The sequence below is a fragment of the Amblyraja radiata genome, chromosome 29 (genome assembly GCF_010909765.2).
Source record: "Amblyraja radiata isolate CabotCenter1 chromosome 29, sAmbRad1.1.pri, whole genome shotgun sequence".
In the NCBI taxonomy this organism is placed as follows: domain Eukaryota; kingdom Metazoa; phylum Chordata; class Chondrichthyes; order Rajiformes; family Rajidae; genus Amblyraja; species Amblyraja radiata.
In genome coordinates this window covers 6,509,364-6,524,647 of record NC_045984.1, presented here as the reverse complement: position 1 = coordinate 6,524,647, position 15,284 = coordinate 6,509,364, and the positions used below count along the sequence as shown (strand labels likewise).

At 46.2% G+C, this 15,284-nt stretch overlaps 1 protein-coding gene across 2 annotated transcripts in view; it reads left to right on the top strand.

The window, feature by feature from the left end:
- Positions 1-15,284, top strand: part of adamtsl5 (ADAMTS like 5) — a 164,564-nt gene that overhangs the window by 71,804 nt on the left and 77,476 nt on the right. The window lies entirely within an intron of this gene.

The window sequence follows — 15,284 nt, the reverse complement described above, 5'->3', positions numbered from 1 at the left end:
CAACATGTCCCAGCTACACTAGTCCCACCTGCCTGCGCTTGGTCCATATCCCTCCAAGCTTGTCCTATTCATGTACCCATCTAACTGTTTCTTAAACATGGGGATAGTCCCAGCCTCAACTACCTCCTCTGGCAGCTTGTTCCATACACCCACCACCCTTTGTGTGAAAAAGCTACCCCTCAGATTCCTATTAAATCTTTATCCCTTCACACATGTTCAGGAGCCCACAACTCTGCCCCAATCAATCTCTTGATATATCTGTCCACCAAGCCCTGCCGAAGGCACTGAAGCCATCCATTTTAACTCCCCTCCCCATTCCCATACCAGCCTTGCTATCCTTGACCTTCTTCATTACCAGAATTGAGGCCGCAAGCAAACCGAAGAACAGCACCTCATATTCCGTTTTGGAAGCTTGCAGCTCAATGGTATAAACATTGAATTCCCTTCATATAATAAAACCCTGCCTCCATCTCTTTATCCCCTCCCTTCCCACCCCCTCACCTTCACGTGTACTCCCTCCATCCCACCACCCCTGTCTAGATTATAGTTTAGAGATACAGTGTGGAAACAGGTCCACTGGGTCCGCGCCGACCAGCGATCCCCGTACACTAACACTATCCTACACACTAGGGACAATTTTACAATTTTACCAGAACCAATTAACCTACAAACCTGTATGTTGTTGGTATGTGTGAGTAAACTGGAGCACCCGGGGGAAATCCACGCAGGTCACGGGGAGAACGTATAAACTCCATACTGATAGCACACGTAGTTAGGACCAAACCTGGGTCTCTGGCGCTGTAAAGCAGCAACTATACTGCTGTGCCACCGTGCCACCTAACTGTCACTCTGCTCCTTTCCCCTCCGCAATTCACATCTCCCATCCTCGTTCCACATTTCCCTTTTTTCTTCGCTCCCACCAAAGTACCGGGTTCGATCCTGACAGCGGGTACTTTCTGTACGGAGTTTGTACGGTCTCCCTGTGACCACGTGCTCCGGTTTCCTCCCACACTCCAAAGACGTACAGGTTTGTAGGTTAATTGGCTTCGGTAAAATTGTAAATTGTCCCGAGTGTGTCGGAAGTGCTAGTGATTCAGATTCAGATTCAAACTTTATTGTCATTGTGCAGTGTACAGTACAGAGACAACGAAATGCAGTTAGCATCTCATCAGAAGAGCAAACACAGAATAATGAGCAGTAAATATATATATACGTACATACAGTCGTAGTAGCGATCACGGGGTGATCAGTGGTCAGCGCGGACTCTGTGGGCCAAAGAGCCTGTTTCCGCGCTGTATCTTGAAAGTCTGAAGCCTAAAGTTTTGATTGTTACTCCACCCACCGCGCCAACCCTTCCCTATAGTTAAAACACTCAGCCATTTTGCCTTACTGTCTTCAATCCAAAATACAAGAGCCCTTTCCTGTCCAGAAGTCCAAGTTAATTGTGCAACTAGAATTTATGGATACATTTATTTTAAAGAGGGTCAGAGGGAAAGATAAGCGGAAGCAATGTTCTCCACTTAAAATACATCTGGGAACAATGTTATGATTAAGATGCTGGATAAACAGCGTGACATTTTTTGTTGAAGTCTCACCATGGCCAAATCGGAGCGCCAGATCTGAAGTCATCTGATTAATTTTACGCGCAAGCAAGATTACAATGCATGCAACTGTCCTAACCAGCCTCGATAACTAGCAAGCAACCAGCTCAAGGAGCTTTGGCTGTGGCTCGGTACACTTTAGCCTCTGATACATAAGTCAGTGGGCTTGGTCATGTCCGATGCTATGTGATCTCTGCTCTGTAGAACCCGACACCTTCCATAGAACAGACATCGCAACAACCCAAGGTACTATTCTCGATAAAAATGGAAAAGGTCACTCAGTATCCTGTTTATCCTTTAACTAATATTGCCTAATCTCCCGGTTGCTAAACATTTTAACTCCCCCTCACACTACTACACTGACCTTTGTCCTGGGCCTCCTCCGTCCTGGGCCTCCTCCTCTGTCCTGGGCCTCCTCTGTCCTGGGCCTCCTCTGTCCTGGGCGTCCTCTGTCCTGGGCCTCCTCCTCTGTCCTGGGCCTCCTCCTCTGTCCTGGGCCTCCTCTGTCCTGGGCCTCCTCTGTCCTGGGCCTCCTCCTCTGTCCTGGGCCTCCTCTGTCCTGGGCCTCCTCTGTCCTGGACCTCCTCTGTCCTGGGCCTCCTCCTCTGTCCTGGGCCTCCTCTGTCCTGGGCCTCCTCTGTCCTGGGCCTCCTCCTCTGTCCTGGGCCTTCTCTGTCCTGGACCTCCTCTGTCCTGGGCCTCCTCTGTCCTGGGCCTCCTCTGTCCTGGGCCTCCTCCTCTGTCCTGGGCCTCCTCTGTCCTGGGCCTCCTCCTCTGTCCTGGGCCTCCTCTGCCCTCCTCTGTCCTGGGCCTCCTCCATTGTCAGAGTGAGGCCCAGCGCAAATTGGAGGAACAGCACCTCGTATTTGACAGGCAGCTTACACCCCAGCAGTATGAATATTTACCTCTAACTTCAAGTAACCCTTGTTTTCCCTCTCACTCCATCCCTCCCCTTCCCAGTTCACCGACCTGTCGGACTGTCCCCTTCATTACATTGTATCTGTGTTTGCCTCGTTGTCACCTTCTCCTAGCTAACAATGGTCTGTTCTACATTCTCCTTGATCTTCATCTCTTTTGATCTCTTACACTTCCTTAAATCTGTAACTCCCTCTACCCTGACGCTCAGTCTGAAGAAGGGTCTCGACCCGATATGTCACCCATTCATTCTCTCCAGATTCTCTCGCAATTTGTGTCTATCTTCTTTGTTCATTTAAAATTGGATAGATAGAAAATTGGCTTCATGGAAGGAAGCTGATGGTGATGGTGGAAGGTTGCTTTTTGGACTGGGGAGGCCTGCGACCAGTGGTGTGCCTCAGGGTTCGGTGCTGGGCCCATTGCTGTTTGTCATCTATATCAATGATTTGGATTAGAACATACATGACGAAGATTAGCAAGTCTGCAGATGATACAAAAGTGGGTGATTTTGCAGATAGTGAGGATGGTTGTCAAAAATTGCAGCAGGATCTTGATCGATTGGGCTGGTGGGCTGAGGAATAGGTGATGGAGTTTAATACATAGGAATGTGAAGAGTTGTATTTTGGTAAAATTAACATGGGCTGGATTTGTATAGTCAATGGTCGGGCTCTGGGGAGTGTAATAGAGCTAGGGATCTGTGCAGGTACATAGTTTGTTAAAATTGGCACCACAGGTAGATAAGGTAGTCAACATTTTATGCACATTGGCTTTCATCAGTGAGAGTATTGAGTATGGAAGTTGGGAGGTCATGTTGCAGTTGTATAAGATGTCGGTGAGGCCACATTTAGAGTATTGTGTTCAGTTCTGGGCATCATGTTGTGGGCTACATGTTGTCAAGCTGAAAAGGGTGCAGAGAAGATTTTCAAGAATGTTGCCAGGACTCGAGGGCTTGAGCTATAGGGAGAGGTTAATTAGGCTAGAACTCTATTCCTTGGAGAGCAGATGAGGGGTGATCTTATAGAGGTGTACAAAATTTATGAGAGGAATAGATTGGGTAGAGGCACTGTGTCTCGTGCCCAGTGTAGGGAAATCGAGAACCAGAGGACATAGGTTTAAGGTGGAGGGGGGCAGATTTATTAGGAATCTGAGGGGCAACTTTTTCACATGAAGGGTGGTGGGTGTGTGGAACGAGCTGCCGGAGGAGTTAGTTGAGGCAGGTACTATCGCAATATTCGAGAAACATTTGGGCAGGTACATGGATGGGAAAGGTTTAGAGAGATATGGGTCAAACGCAGGCAGGTAGGACTCATGTTGGTCGGTGTAGGCAAGTTGGGCTGAAGGGCCTATTTCCATGCTATATCGCTCTATGGCTCTGTGAAATCTCTCCCTGTAGCTGAAAGATTCTATTTCAAGCAGCATTCTGGTAAACCTTCTCTGCGCTCTCTCCAAAGCTTCCACATTTCCCCTGTAAAATAAAGAAGCCAAGATTAAGACAAAAGAACGATGTCACCTATATAGACACAAAAAGCTGGAGCAACTCAGCGGGACAGGCAGCATCCCTGGCGAGAAGGAATGGGCGACGTTTCGGGTCGAGACCCTTCTTCAGACTGAGAGTTGAGAGCTTTTTCCCTGACTCTGAAGCAAGCATTCAATCCCATCTCAACTCAAAAGATGATAAACACAAAATGCTGGAGTAACTCAGAAGGTCAGGCAGCATCTCTGGAGAAAAGGAATTGGTTACGTTTCGGGTTGAGAGCCTTCTTCAAACTGACGAACGGTCTCGACCTGAAACGTCAATCAATCCTTCTCTCCAGAGATGCTGCCTGTCCCGGCTGAGTTTCTCCAGCATTTTGTGTCTATCTTCAACTTCTCAGGATGTGGGAAACTTTGGAGATGCTGCATACAATTCCCACCTGGTGCTGAGAAGATGGCGTGTGGGCCTTTAAACTGTATACAGTTGAACATTAAGGGTTAATTTGAATCTCACAATCTGCCAGTTCCAATAGCGGTGGCCCAAATATAAAGGTAACTTTGTATAGGAAGGAACTGCAGATGCTGGTTTAAACCGAACATAGATGGAGTAACTCAGCGGGAGAGGCAGTATCCCTTGAGAAAAGGAATGGGTGACGTTTTAGGTCGAGAGCCTCTTCAGACTGATCTATAAGTTGGAATGGTTTGAATTAGTCATGCTGTAATCCCCCAATTTACCTGCCCTACTGATACCAGAATGCTACCCAAATTAGTGGGCATTAGCTACGAGGAGAAGCTGGGATTGTTTTCTATGACGTTCGGAGATTGAGGAGGAGACCTGATATGTAAGTATGTAAAATTATGCGAGGTACTGATAGGGTGGACAGTCAGAACCTTTTTCCCCAGGGCTGAAAAGTCAAAGATTAGAGGGCTCAGCTTTAAGGTGAGAGGGGCAATGTTTAAAGGAGGTGAGTGGGGCATGTTTTTTTTTACACTGGCAGGGATGGGGGTAGAAGCAAATACAATAGTGACAGTTTAAGTGGCTTTTATATAAGCTCACAGATATGTAGGGAATAGAAGATATAAATTATAAGCAGGTTGATGAGATTTGTTTGTCTTAGCATCAAGTTCGACTCAGACATCGTGGGCCAAAGGGTCTGTTCCTATGCTGTACATTTGTACGTTCTATGTACTGCTTCCGTACCAAATAATTGGGTTTCTTATGTCTTTATCACAGTTCAGGATTCCCTTTGTTTAATTTCGTTTATTGTCATGTGTACCGAGGTACAATGAAAAACATTTTTGGTACATACTATCCAGTCAGCAGAAAGACATTATATATTTACAATCAAGCAGTCCACCGTGTAAAGGTACAGGATAAAGAGAATAACGTTTACTGCAAGTCCAGTCCAGTCCGATTAAAGATTGTCACAGGGTCTCCAATGAGTTAGATGCTAAGTCAGGACCGCTCTCCAGTTTGTGATAGATTGGTTCAATAGCCTGACAACAGCTGGGAAGAAACCAAAGATCCTATAGACCACTTCTGCTAAATGCAATGGGCTGACGTGTAGTACGCAACGGAGCGGAACGTGGGCCTTTTTTACATCCATTTCAGTAACCCGACCCGACCCGACCCGACTAGCAGTGTAATCAACGTTGCGGGGGAACAGTTTGTGTTAATAAATGATCATTCTGAAAATGAGGAGAAGATTTTTCACAAATAACCTTTATTTTTACGAGGATGTTTCTGTAACCAGCTTCCGTCTCCGCATTAATATCCTATGGGATCTTTGGTGCGGAGACGGAAGCCGGTTATGGAAATGGGGCCGAAAATTACCCATGAATCTGCCCATGACCGTACTACGTCTTTTTTGTCGAGTGATCTATCTTGCTTCCTATAGGATCTTTGGGAGAAACTGTCCCTGAATCTGGAGGTGTGCGTTTTCACACTTCTGCACCTCTTGCCTGGTGGGAGAGGGGAAGAGGGAGTGTCCGGGGTGAGACTGATCCTTGATTATGCTGATGGCCTTGCTGAGGCAGCGTGAAGGTTGCCTGACCTTGTGCCTGACGTTGAAGTACGGCTCGTCCTGCCTGCTTGTATTTTCCCAGTAAAAAGCAAAGATACCAGAGGAGTAGTATCTTTGGTAAAAAACAGCTTTACTCTGAAGTCAGCAGCTGACCACAAGTTCTGATGCAGAATATAAACAAGCGGCCCCATGGGGATAGTGGTGGAACAGTCAAAAACCTACAAAGCAAAGGCTGTCAGAGAAAAGAGGAATTTGCTTCAGGCCAAACACTGTAGGTTTCTTTGATGGAAAGTAAAAAGTTACAATCCTTCTGCCTTGGCACTTAGAAGTGGAAACCAGGGCTTGTTCCGGCATAGGTACTGTCATTGGCGGACCGGGTCTAAAAATATTGGTTGCCAGGATACAAAGGGGGCCCACTTCATCAGGGGCCCACTTGATACAGGGGGCCCACTTCACCAGGGGCCCACTTGCCATCGGGCAAGTTGACACCCTGGCAAGTCCGCCACTGGGTATTGCCCCCCAGTTCATCAGTGAATGATAGACACAAAATGCTGGAAAAACTCTGCGGGTCAGGCAGCATCTCTGGAGAAAAGGAATAGGTGGCGTTTTGGGTCGAGAGCCTTCTTCAGACTACGAGTGAGAGGGGGGGGGGAGGGGAACTAGAGGTATGATAAGGTACAGAACAAATCAGAGCCGGCACAATTCATCATTGGATGAATTGCCCGCGGATGCTTGACTGAGTGAGGTGGCTACGAAGAGACAGGAGAATAATGGATCTGGACGTACTATTCATGCCAACTAGGCCAGTTCATCAAATGTCAAGTGAAACGTGTTCTGAACTCTTCCCCCACATGTACTTCACTGTGCTTCTTGCAGTAGATAACCACCTCCTTCATCTTGCTGACATTTATGGAGAGGTTATTGTCCTTACTCCATATCACATAGTTCTCTATCTCCTTCCTGTACTCCACCTTGTCATTGGTCCTGATTTGGCCCATACAGTTGTGTGTATGGGGGATATAGTAGGGGATTGAGCACGCACCCTTGCGGGGCACTGATGTTGAGAATTATTGTGGTGTTGTCACCTATCTTACTGATTGTGGTTGGTGGGTTAGAAAGTCAGTAGAGTGACAGAGAGGAGGAGTTGATTCCTTGGACCAGCAGTACGGATACAAGTTTGGATGGAATTATGGTGTTGAAGGCAGAGCTATAGTCAGTAAATAGGAGTCTCATGTAGGAGTCCTTGTTGTCTAGGTGTTCCAGAGATGAGTCTAGGGCCAAGGAGATGGCATTTGCTGTGGACCTGTTGCCATGGTAAGCAAACCGCTGTGGCTGAGAGGCTGGTGCTAATGTGTGCCTTCACTTGAAGCACTCACTTAGAATTGGATCGGAAGCAGAACCTTCCATGGTAGAGGTGTGTTCAAACCAAGGGACATGGGGGAAGATAGACACAAAATGCTGGAGTAACTCAGCGGGACAGGCAGCATCTCTGAATAGAAGGAATGGGTGACGTTTCAGGTCGAGACCCTTCAAGGTCAGTTTATTGTCACGTGTAACAATTAAGGTACAGTGAAATTCGAATTACCATACAGCCATACTAAAAAAAGCAACAAGACACACAGCTACATAAAAGTTAATGTAAACATCCACCACAGTGGATTCCCCACATTCTTCACTGTGATGGAAGGCAATAAACCCCAATCTTCTTCCTCTTTATTCTCCCACGGTCGGGGCAGTCGAACCATCCGCAGTCGGGGCGATCGCAGCTCCGGCGGTCGAAGCCCCCACGTCAAATGTAGAGCCTGAAGAAGGGTCTCAACCCAAAACATCGCCCATTCCTTCTCTCCAGAGATGCTGCCTGTCCCACTGAGTTACTCCAGCATTTTGCATCTATCTGCGGGCGGTGTAAACCAGTATCTGCAGTTCTTTCCTAGACATGGAGGAAGATTCACGCGAAAATGGCTTTGTGCATCTGTAAGGATTTGGAATAGCGTTGATGTTGGGTGAGGGTGTGGGAGGGAATGCAAGGATCTGGATGGAGGGACCTTTGAGTCTGTGGTTATTTATTCAAATGGATAGAGTGCCAGAACTTGCGGATGTAGGTGGCTCTTAATGAATAAGAGAAGAGGTAATAATATCCATTAAAAGCATTCTATTACTTGTCCAACAAAATATCGTTATTACTTAATAAAGTGAGATATAGTAACATAGCACTTATGTTACCCGAAGGATAATTCCACACTATGGATTGATCCAGAGACATGTTCAAACCTCATCACAACAGCTGCTACATTGAGATTCAATTCTGTAGATAAATCTGGAATAAAGACTTAATCACTAAATTATGACTGGATTGTTGTGACTGGGAAGCCAATCTGGGGAAGGTAATCTAGATACAATCAGTTCAAGAGGTACAGAAGTTTGTAAACACATACCTCCAGGTTCAGGGACAGTTACTTCCCAGCTGTTATCAGGCAACTGAAGTTAAAGAGCGGTCCTGTCCTCCCATCTACCTCATTGGAGACCTTCGAACAATCTTTAATCAGACTTTACTGGACTTTATCTTGCACTAAACGTTATTCCCGCTATCCTGTATCTGTACTGTGAACAGCTCGATTTTAATCATGTGTAGTCTTTTCGTTGAGTGGATAGTGTGCAACATAAAGTTGTTCACAGTACACAACATAGTAATAAAATGCACTAATCCGGTCTGAAGAAGGGTCTCGATCGGAAACGACACCTATTTATTTTCTCCATGAATGCTGCCTGTCCCGCTGAGTTAACGGCATGTCCCACTTGGCGATTTTTTGGGGACTATTTACAGAGGGCAATTAACCTAAAAACCTACACGGCTTTAGAACGCGGGAGGAAACAGGAAATTCACAAAAATCAACATGCAAACTCCACACAGGCAGCAGCTGAAGAAGGGTCTCGACCCGAAATGTCACCCATTTCTTCTCTCCAGAGATGCTGCCTGTCCCGCTGAGTTAGGGGCCTGTCCCACTTGGCGATTTTTTCGCCGACTGCGGCATCATTGACTGACATCATGTCAGCGAAAAATACGCGACGTGACGACGAATGATGCGGCGGTGAAACGGCGTGATGACAGGTGACGACGTGTGATGACGTATGACGCGGTGTTTTTTCAAGTGTCGCAACCACTTTTTTGCCGTTGCTGGATTTTGGAATGTTCAAAATCTTTGGCACGCTGGCATAATTGGGTTTCTGGTGCTGTGAGGGGGCAGCAGCTCTACCAGCTGTGCCACCATGACACCCTATTTTGACGTTAAAGGTTTGTTCTTTTTGCGACCTAGTTTTCTTGGAGGTCAGGTTAAAACTAAACCGGAGTTTAAAGCAGCACCATGTTCCTACTGGAGATGGACAGTCTGTCTCTTGGGAATCATTCTACAAATTTAGCACATCTGTTTGTGTGCCTGCAGGGCTGGTTCACTTTAAACCCAGAGCTCGCAACATTGGGAAGAACTTGGTGAGAGATTTACAGCCACTGACCTGATAATTGAGATCACTCATGCCAAAAAATCATAAACAGACCCAAAGCCATCCAATAGCTTCTGGCCTTTCACTATGCCCTACTTCTGCCCCATTCCCAATGCCCCTCCCCCTACCCCACAACTCCCTGCCCCACCCCTCCCCCCCGCTCCCCAAAAATACAAAAGCATCCCATTTTCATCTTTTCGTCCACTTAGCAGAAGTCCTTCACTCCAACAATTGTTCTGGGAAGTCTCCAAGGCATTCCCATCACTCCTAAGGGAAGATGCCCAGAACTGGACACAATACTCCAGTTCTGGCCAAACAGATGTTTTATAGTTTGTTCATCGTCACTTCCTTACTCTTGTATTCTCTGCATTGAATTATAAAACACATTATACTGTTTTAACTTTCTCAAAGTATACCGTGTCACGTGCAGTGATTTATGCATCTGCACCCTCTCGATATCTTATTCCTTTACCACCTTGAAATTGTGGACTCTTGTTTATATCATCTGGCCTCATTCTTCCTCCACTTCATATTTTTCTATGTTAAGTTTTGCCAATAGGCCTAGCCTGGCTGTATTTTTGAGGCCAATAAGATTAGTTTAGAGATACTGTATGGAAACAATTCTTTGGCCCACCAAGCCCACGCCGACCGTCAATCACCAGTTAACACTGGTTCTATGTGACACTACTTTCTCATCCACTCCCTACACACTAGGAGCAATTTTATAAGAGGCAGATTATAGAGGATGTTTTATAGAGGATATTTTTAAGGCAGAGATTGACAAATTCTTGATTAATAAGGGTTGCAGAGATTATGGGGAGAAGGCAGGAGAACGGGGAAGAGAGGGAATGATAGATCAGCCATGATTAAATGGCATAGAAGGGCCGAATGGACTAATTCTGCTCCTAAAACTTGTGAACAAATTAGTCTACAAGCCTGCATGCTTTTGAGATGTGGGAGGAAGCCGGAGCACCCAGAAGAAACCCACACGGTCACAGGGAGAACGTGCAAACTCCACAGCGAGGGGATGGAGTTTGCCGTGGAATTATTCTTGATGGCCTTTATTATGCGGAACGTTGTTAAATGACTTACGGAGGTCGAAATACTTTGCATCAACTACATTACCCCCATCGATGCACTCTATTAGAAACACAGCGTGGAAACAGGCCCGTCAGCCCACGGAGTCCACACTGACCAGCTGACCATACACTAGTTCTATCCTACACACTAGGGACAATTTACAGAGGCCAATTAACCAACAGACCTGCACGTCTTTGGAGGGTGGTAGGAAACCAGAGCTCCTGGAGAAAACCCACGCAGTCACAGGGAGAACGTACAAATTTCATATAGACAGCATCTGTAGTCAGCATCGAACATGGGTCTCTGGCATCGTGAGGCAGCAACTTTACCGCACTGCCCGGTGCCATAAAAACTATCGAACTATGTTTAGATTTCGTATATTTTTTGTTTAGTTAGCTTATTGCAACATGTACTGAGGTACAGTGAAAAGCGTTTGTTGCGTGCTAACCAGTCAGCGGAAAGACAATACATGATTACTATTAAGCCATCTGCAGTGTACAGATACGTGGTAAAGGGAATAATGTGTGCAAAGGTTAGCACAAGGTAAAGTCCAGTCATAGATAGTCTCAGGGTCTCCAATGAGGTAGATAGTAGCTCAGGACTGCTCTCTAGTTATTGGTAGGATGGTTCAGTTACCTGACAACAGCTGGGCAGAAACTGTCCCTGAATCTGGAGGAGTGCATTTTCACACACGGATATAGTGTATCTATATCATTTAGTTTAGTTTAGTTTAGAGATAGAGTGCGGAAACAGGCCCTTCAGCCCAATCCTACTTTGCTGGCCATTGATCCCTGCACACTTACACTATCCTACATACACTAGGGACGATTTACAATGACACCAAGCCAATTAGCCTACAAACCTGTTTGTCTTTGGAGTGTGGGACGCAAATGGAGCACCCAGAGAAAATCCACGCAGTCACGGGGAGAACAAACAAACTCTGTACAGACAACACCTGTAGTCCAGGTCGAACCCTGGTCTCTGGCGCTATCAGGCAGCCACTATGCCGCCTCGGATGGGAGAGTGGAGAAGAGGGAGTATCTGACTTAACTCACACTTAATGGAATTTCAATGAGGGCGTTAGAACCGCGGTGGGTGTTGGGAGAAGCATGCCTCCTAAATTATCCGTGCATTCCGTACATGTAGGAAACTGTGAAGCTCGGGGTGTGGTTCTGACCTGCCGCAGAGGTGTAGTAACTAGACTGAGTCAATTTTATCTCCAGCTGTTTGACACGCTTGACTCTGTTCCCAGCCAGAAACATCCTGAATGTGCATCTTAAATTTGGAATGAGTTATAGTCATCGAGTCTATAACAGGAATAGGCCCTTCAGCCCAACTTGCCCTCACCAACCAAAATGTCCCATCTACACGAGTCCCACTTGCCTGCGTTTGGCCCATATCCCCCTGTCCTAACTATGTACCTGTCTAACTGCTTAAATGTTGGGATAGACCCAGCCTCAACTATCTCCTCTGGCAGCTTGTTCCATACACCCACCACCCTTTGTGTGAAAAGGTTACCCCTCAGATTCCTATTTGAAATAATTTGAAATAATTTAATTGCCACACAACCAAGGTCGGTGGTATTTGGGTAAATTTTTTATTGTGGTTGTGTTCTTTATTATTGTACCGCTGCTGGCAACCCAAATACCACCGACCTTGGTTGTGTGGCAATTAAATTATTTCAAATTTCAAATTATTTCAAATTAAAACTTTTCCCCTTCACCTAAAACTTATGTCCTCTGGTCCTCGATTCCCCCACTCTGGGCAAGAGACTGTGCATCTACCCGATCTATTCCTCTCACGATTTTATACACCTCTATAAGACCAACCCTCTCCCTGTCGCTCAGACCCTCGAGTCCTGGCAACATTCTTGTAAATGTTCTCTGCACCTCTTCCAGCTTGACAACATCTTTCCAATAACGTGCCCAAAACTGAACACAATACTCTAAATGCGGAGGTAGACAAAAATGCTGGAGAAACTCAGCGGGTGCAGCAGCATCTATGGAGCGAAGGAAATAGGCAATGTTTAGGGCCGAAACCCTTCTTCAGATGCGGTCTCAGCTGTGTTTTATATATCTGCAACAGGACCTCCTAACTTCTATACTCAAGTTGGGTCAATAAAAGTGTGCGAAAAAAGTTGGGACCCTTCTTCAGGCAGATTGTATTGGGGGGGGGAGAAAGCTAGGATGGATGGGAGGCAGGTTTCATCAACGTCTTATACAGCTGTAACAAGACTTCCCAACACCTCCACCTCAGTGCCCTGACTGCGCCGAAAGCCAAATTTGGACACAAAGTGCCTGAGTAACTCAGTGGGTCAGGCAGCATCTCTGGAGAACATGGATGGGTGACGTTTCAGGTCAAGACCTTCTTCAGACTTCCCTGCCCTGTCTGCCTGTGTCACTACTTTCAGGGACTCCCAGAGAGGTAGGGTGGTACAGTGGCGCAGCAGTAGAGTTGCTGCCTTACAAGGCCAGAGACCTGGGTTCGATCCTGACCTCGGGTGCTGTCTGTACAAAGTTTGGACGTTCTCCCCGTAATCGTGTGGGTTTTCTTCGGGTGCTCCGGGTTCCTCCCACATTCCAAAAACTTACAGGTTCGAAGGTTGATTGGCCTCTGTAAAATTGTTCCTAATGTGTAGGATCGAACTAATGAGAATGGGTGATTGCCAGACAACGTAGACCTGGCGGGCCGAAGGGCCTGTTTCCTCATTGTATCTCTCAACAAAACTAAACTAAGTTGCTCCTGAGACCTGGATCCAATGGTGAAAATCAGTGCTGTTCGTGTGGATATTCCAGTTGCGAGGGAAACATACACTGGTTTCCCCCAGGTGCTCTGGTTCCACTCATATCTCAAAGGTGTTAGTTGGTTGGTTACTTGGCCACTGAAAAGAGGCATAGACATTCAGAACCTTTTTCCCAGGGTTGAAATGTCAAAGGGCAATATCTTTGAGGCAAGGGGTGCAAAGTTTAAAGGAGGTGCGCGGGGCAAGTTTTTTTACACAGAGGGTGGCAGGTGCCTGGAATTGACTGCCAGGGGTGGGTGGTGGAGGCAGACGCGATACTGGTGTTTAAGAGCCGTTTATATGGGCACATAGATATGCTGGGACTGGAGGGATATGTATCATGTGAAAGCTGATGCGATTTGTTTATCTTGGCATTATGTTCAGCACAGACATTGTCGGCCGAATGGCCTGTTCCTGTGCTGTACTGTGTTCTGTGAGTTGTAAGACCTGGGAGGAGTTAATGAAATTATTGGGAGAATAAAATGGATTAGCATGGGACTGATGGTTGGTATAGACCTGTTGGAATGAGGGGCCTGATCTATGCTGTATGATGCCTATGTTGGATGAAACTCGCATAGTTCTGAGCTCTGGGGGTGCATATTGAACACTTGCTGACACATTTTACAAAGAATGCATTTGAGAAGATAATTGCAACTGGTGTGAATCTGATACAGGACACAAAGCACTGGAGTAACTCAGCGGGTCACGTAACCTCTGTGGAGAACATGAACAGGTGAAGTTTTGTGTCAGTCTGAAGAAGGTCTTGACCCAAAACAGCATCTATCCACATTCTCCAGAGATGTTGTCTGACCCATTGGGTTACTCCAGCACTTTGTGTTCTTTTTTTTGCAGTTCCTTGTTTCTGTGTGAATCTGACATACTTCGATTTCCTCCCGTTCTCTTTGTATGCAGTCGGCACTTGTGTCATATTTTATTGATGACTGGTGTTAAAACCTTGTTATCAGTACATTACATCTTAAACTGCAATGTGGCATGTTAAAGATCTATTTCATATGACTTAATGGTAAAGTATATCTTAAGGGAATGCCATGATGTTCGGATAGCTCATTTCAATGTAAATTCAAATTGAACGTGTAAGATGCTGGTTCCATTATCCTGGGTCAGCCTAGAAATCTCTTAAAGGCGTATAGTTACAGCATCACAACATGAGGTCTCAGGAAAGGGAAAAGGTAAAACAGGTATCTGTAGGAATGAACTGCAGATGCTATTTTACACTGACGATAGGCACAAAAAGCTGGAGTAACTCAGCAGCATCTTTTGTTTAGTTTAGTTTAGAGATACAGTGCACAAACAGGCCCTTCGGCCCAGCGATCCCCACCACCAGCGATCCCCGCACACTTACACTATCCTACACGCACGAGGGCCAATTTACATTGATACCAAGCTAATTAACCCGCAAACCTGTACGTCTTTGGATTGTGGGAGGAAACCGGAGCACCAGGAGAAAACCCGCCCAGGTCACAGGGAGAACATGCAAACTCTGTACAGATAATCACCCGTAGTCAGGATCGAACCTGGGTCTCTGGTGCTGTAAGGCAGCAACTCTACCGCTGCACCACCTTGCCATCCCAGCATCTCTGGAGAAAAAGGATAGGTGACGTTTTGGGCCGTGACCCTTCGAACAGCTATCCTAGTTTATCTAAGCTGTTACAATGAGTCCAACTCCAATACTACTGACACAAGAGATAATATTTCCATGATATAGAAACAAGAAAGAGCAGATACTGGTTTATACCAACTATAGACACAAAATGCTGGAGTAACTTAGCCTTTCAGACAGCATCTCTGGAGGAAAAGGACAGGTCCTTTCAGGGCTTGAGGAAAGGTTCTGATCTGAAACGTCACCTATTCATTTCCTCCACATATGCTGCCTGCCCTGCTGAGTTACTC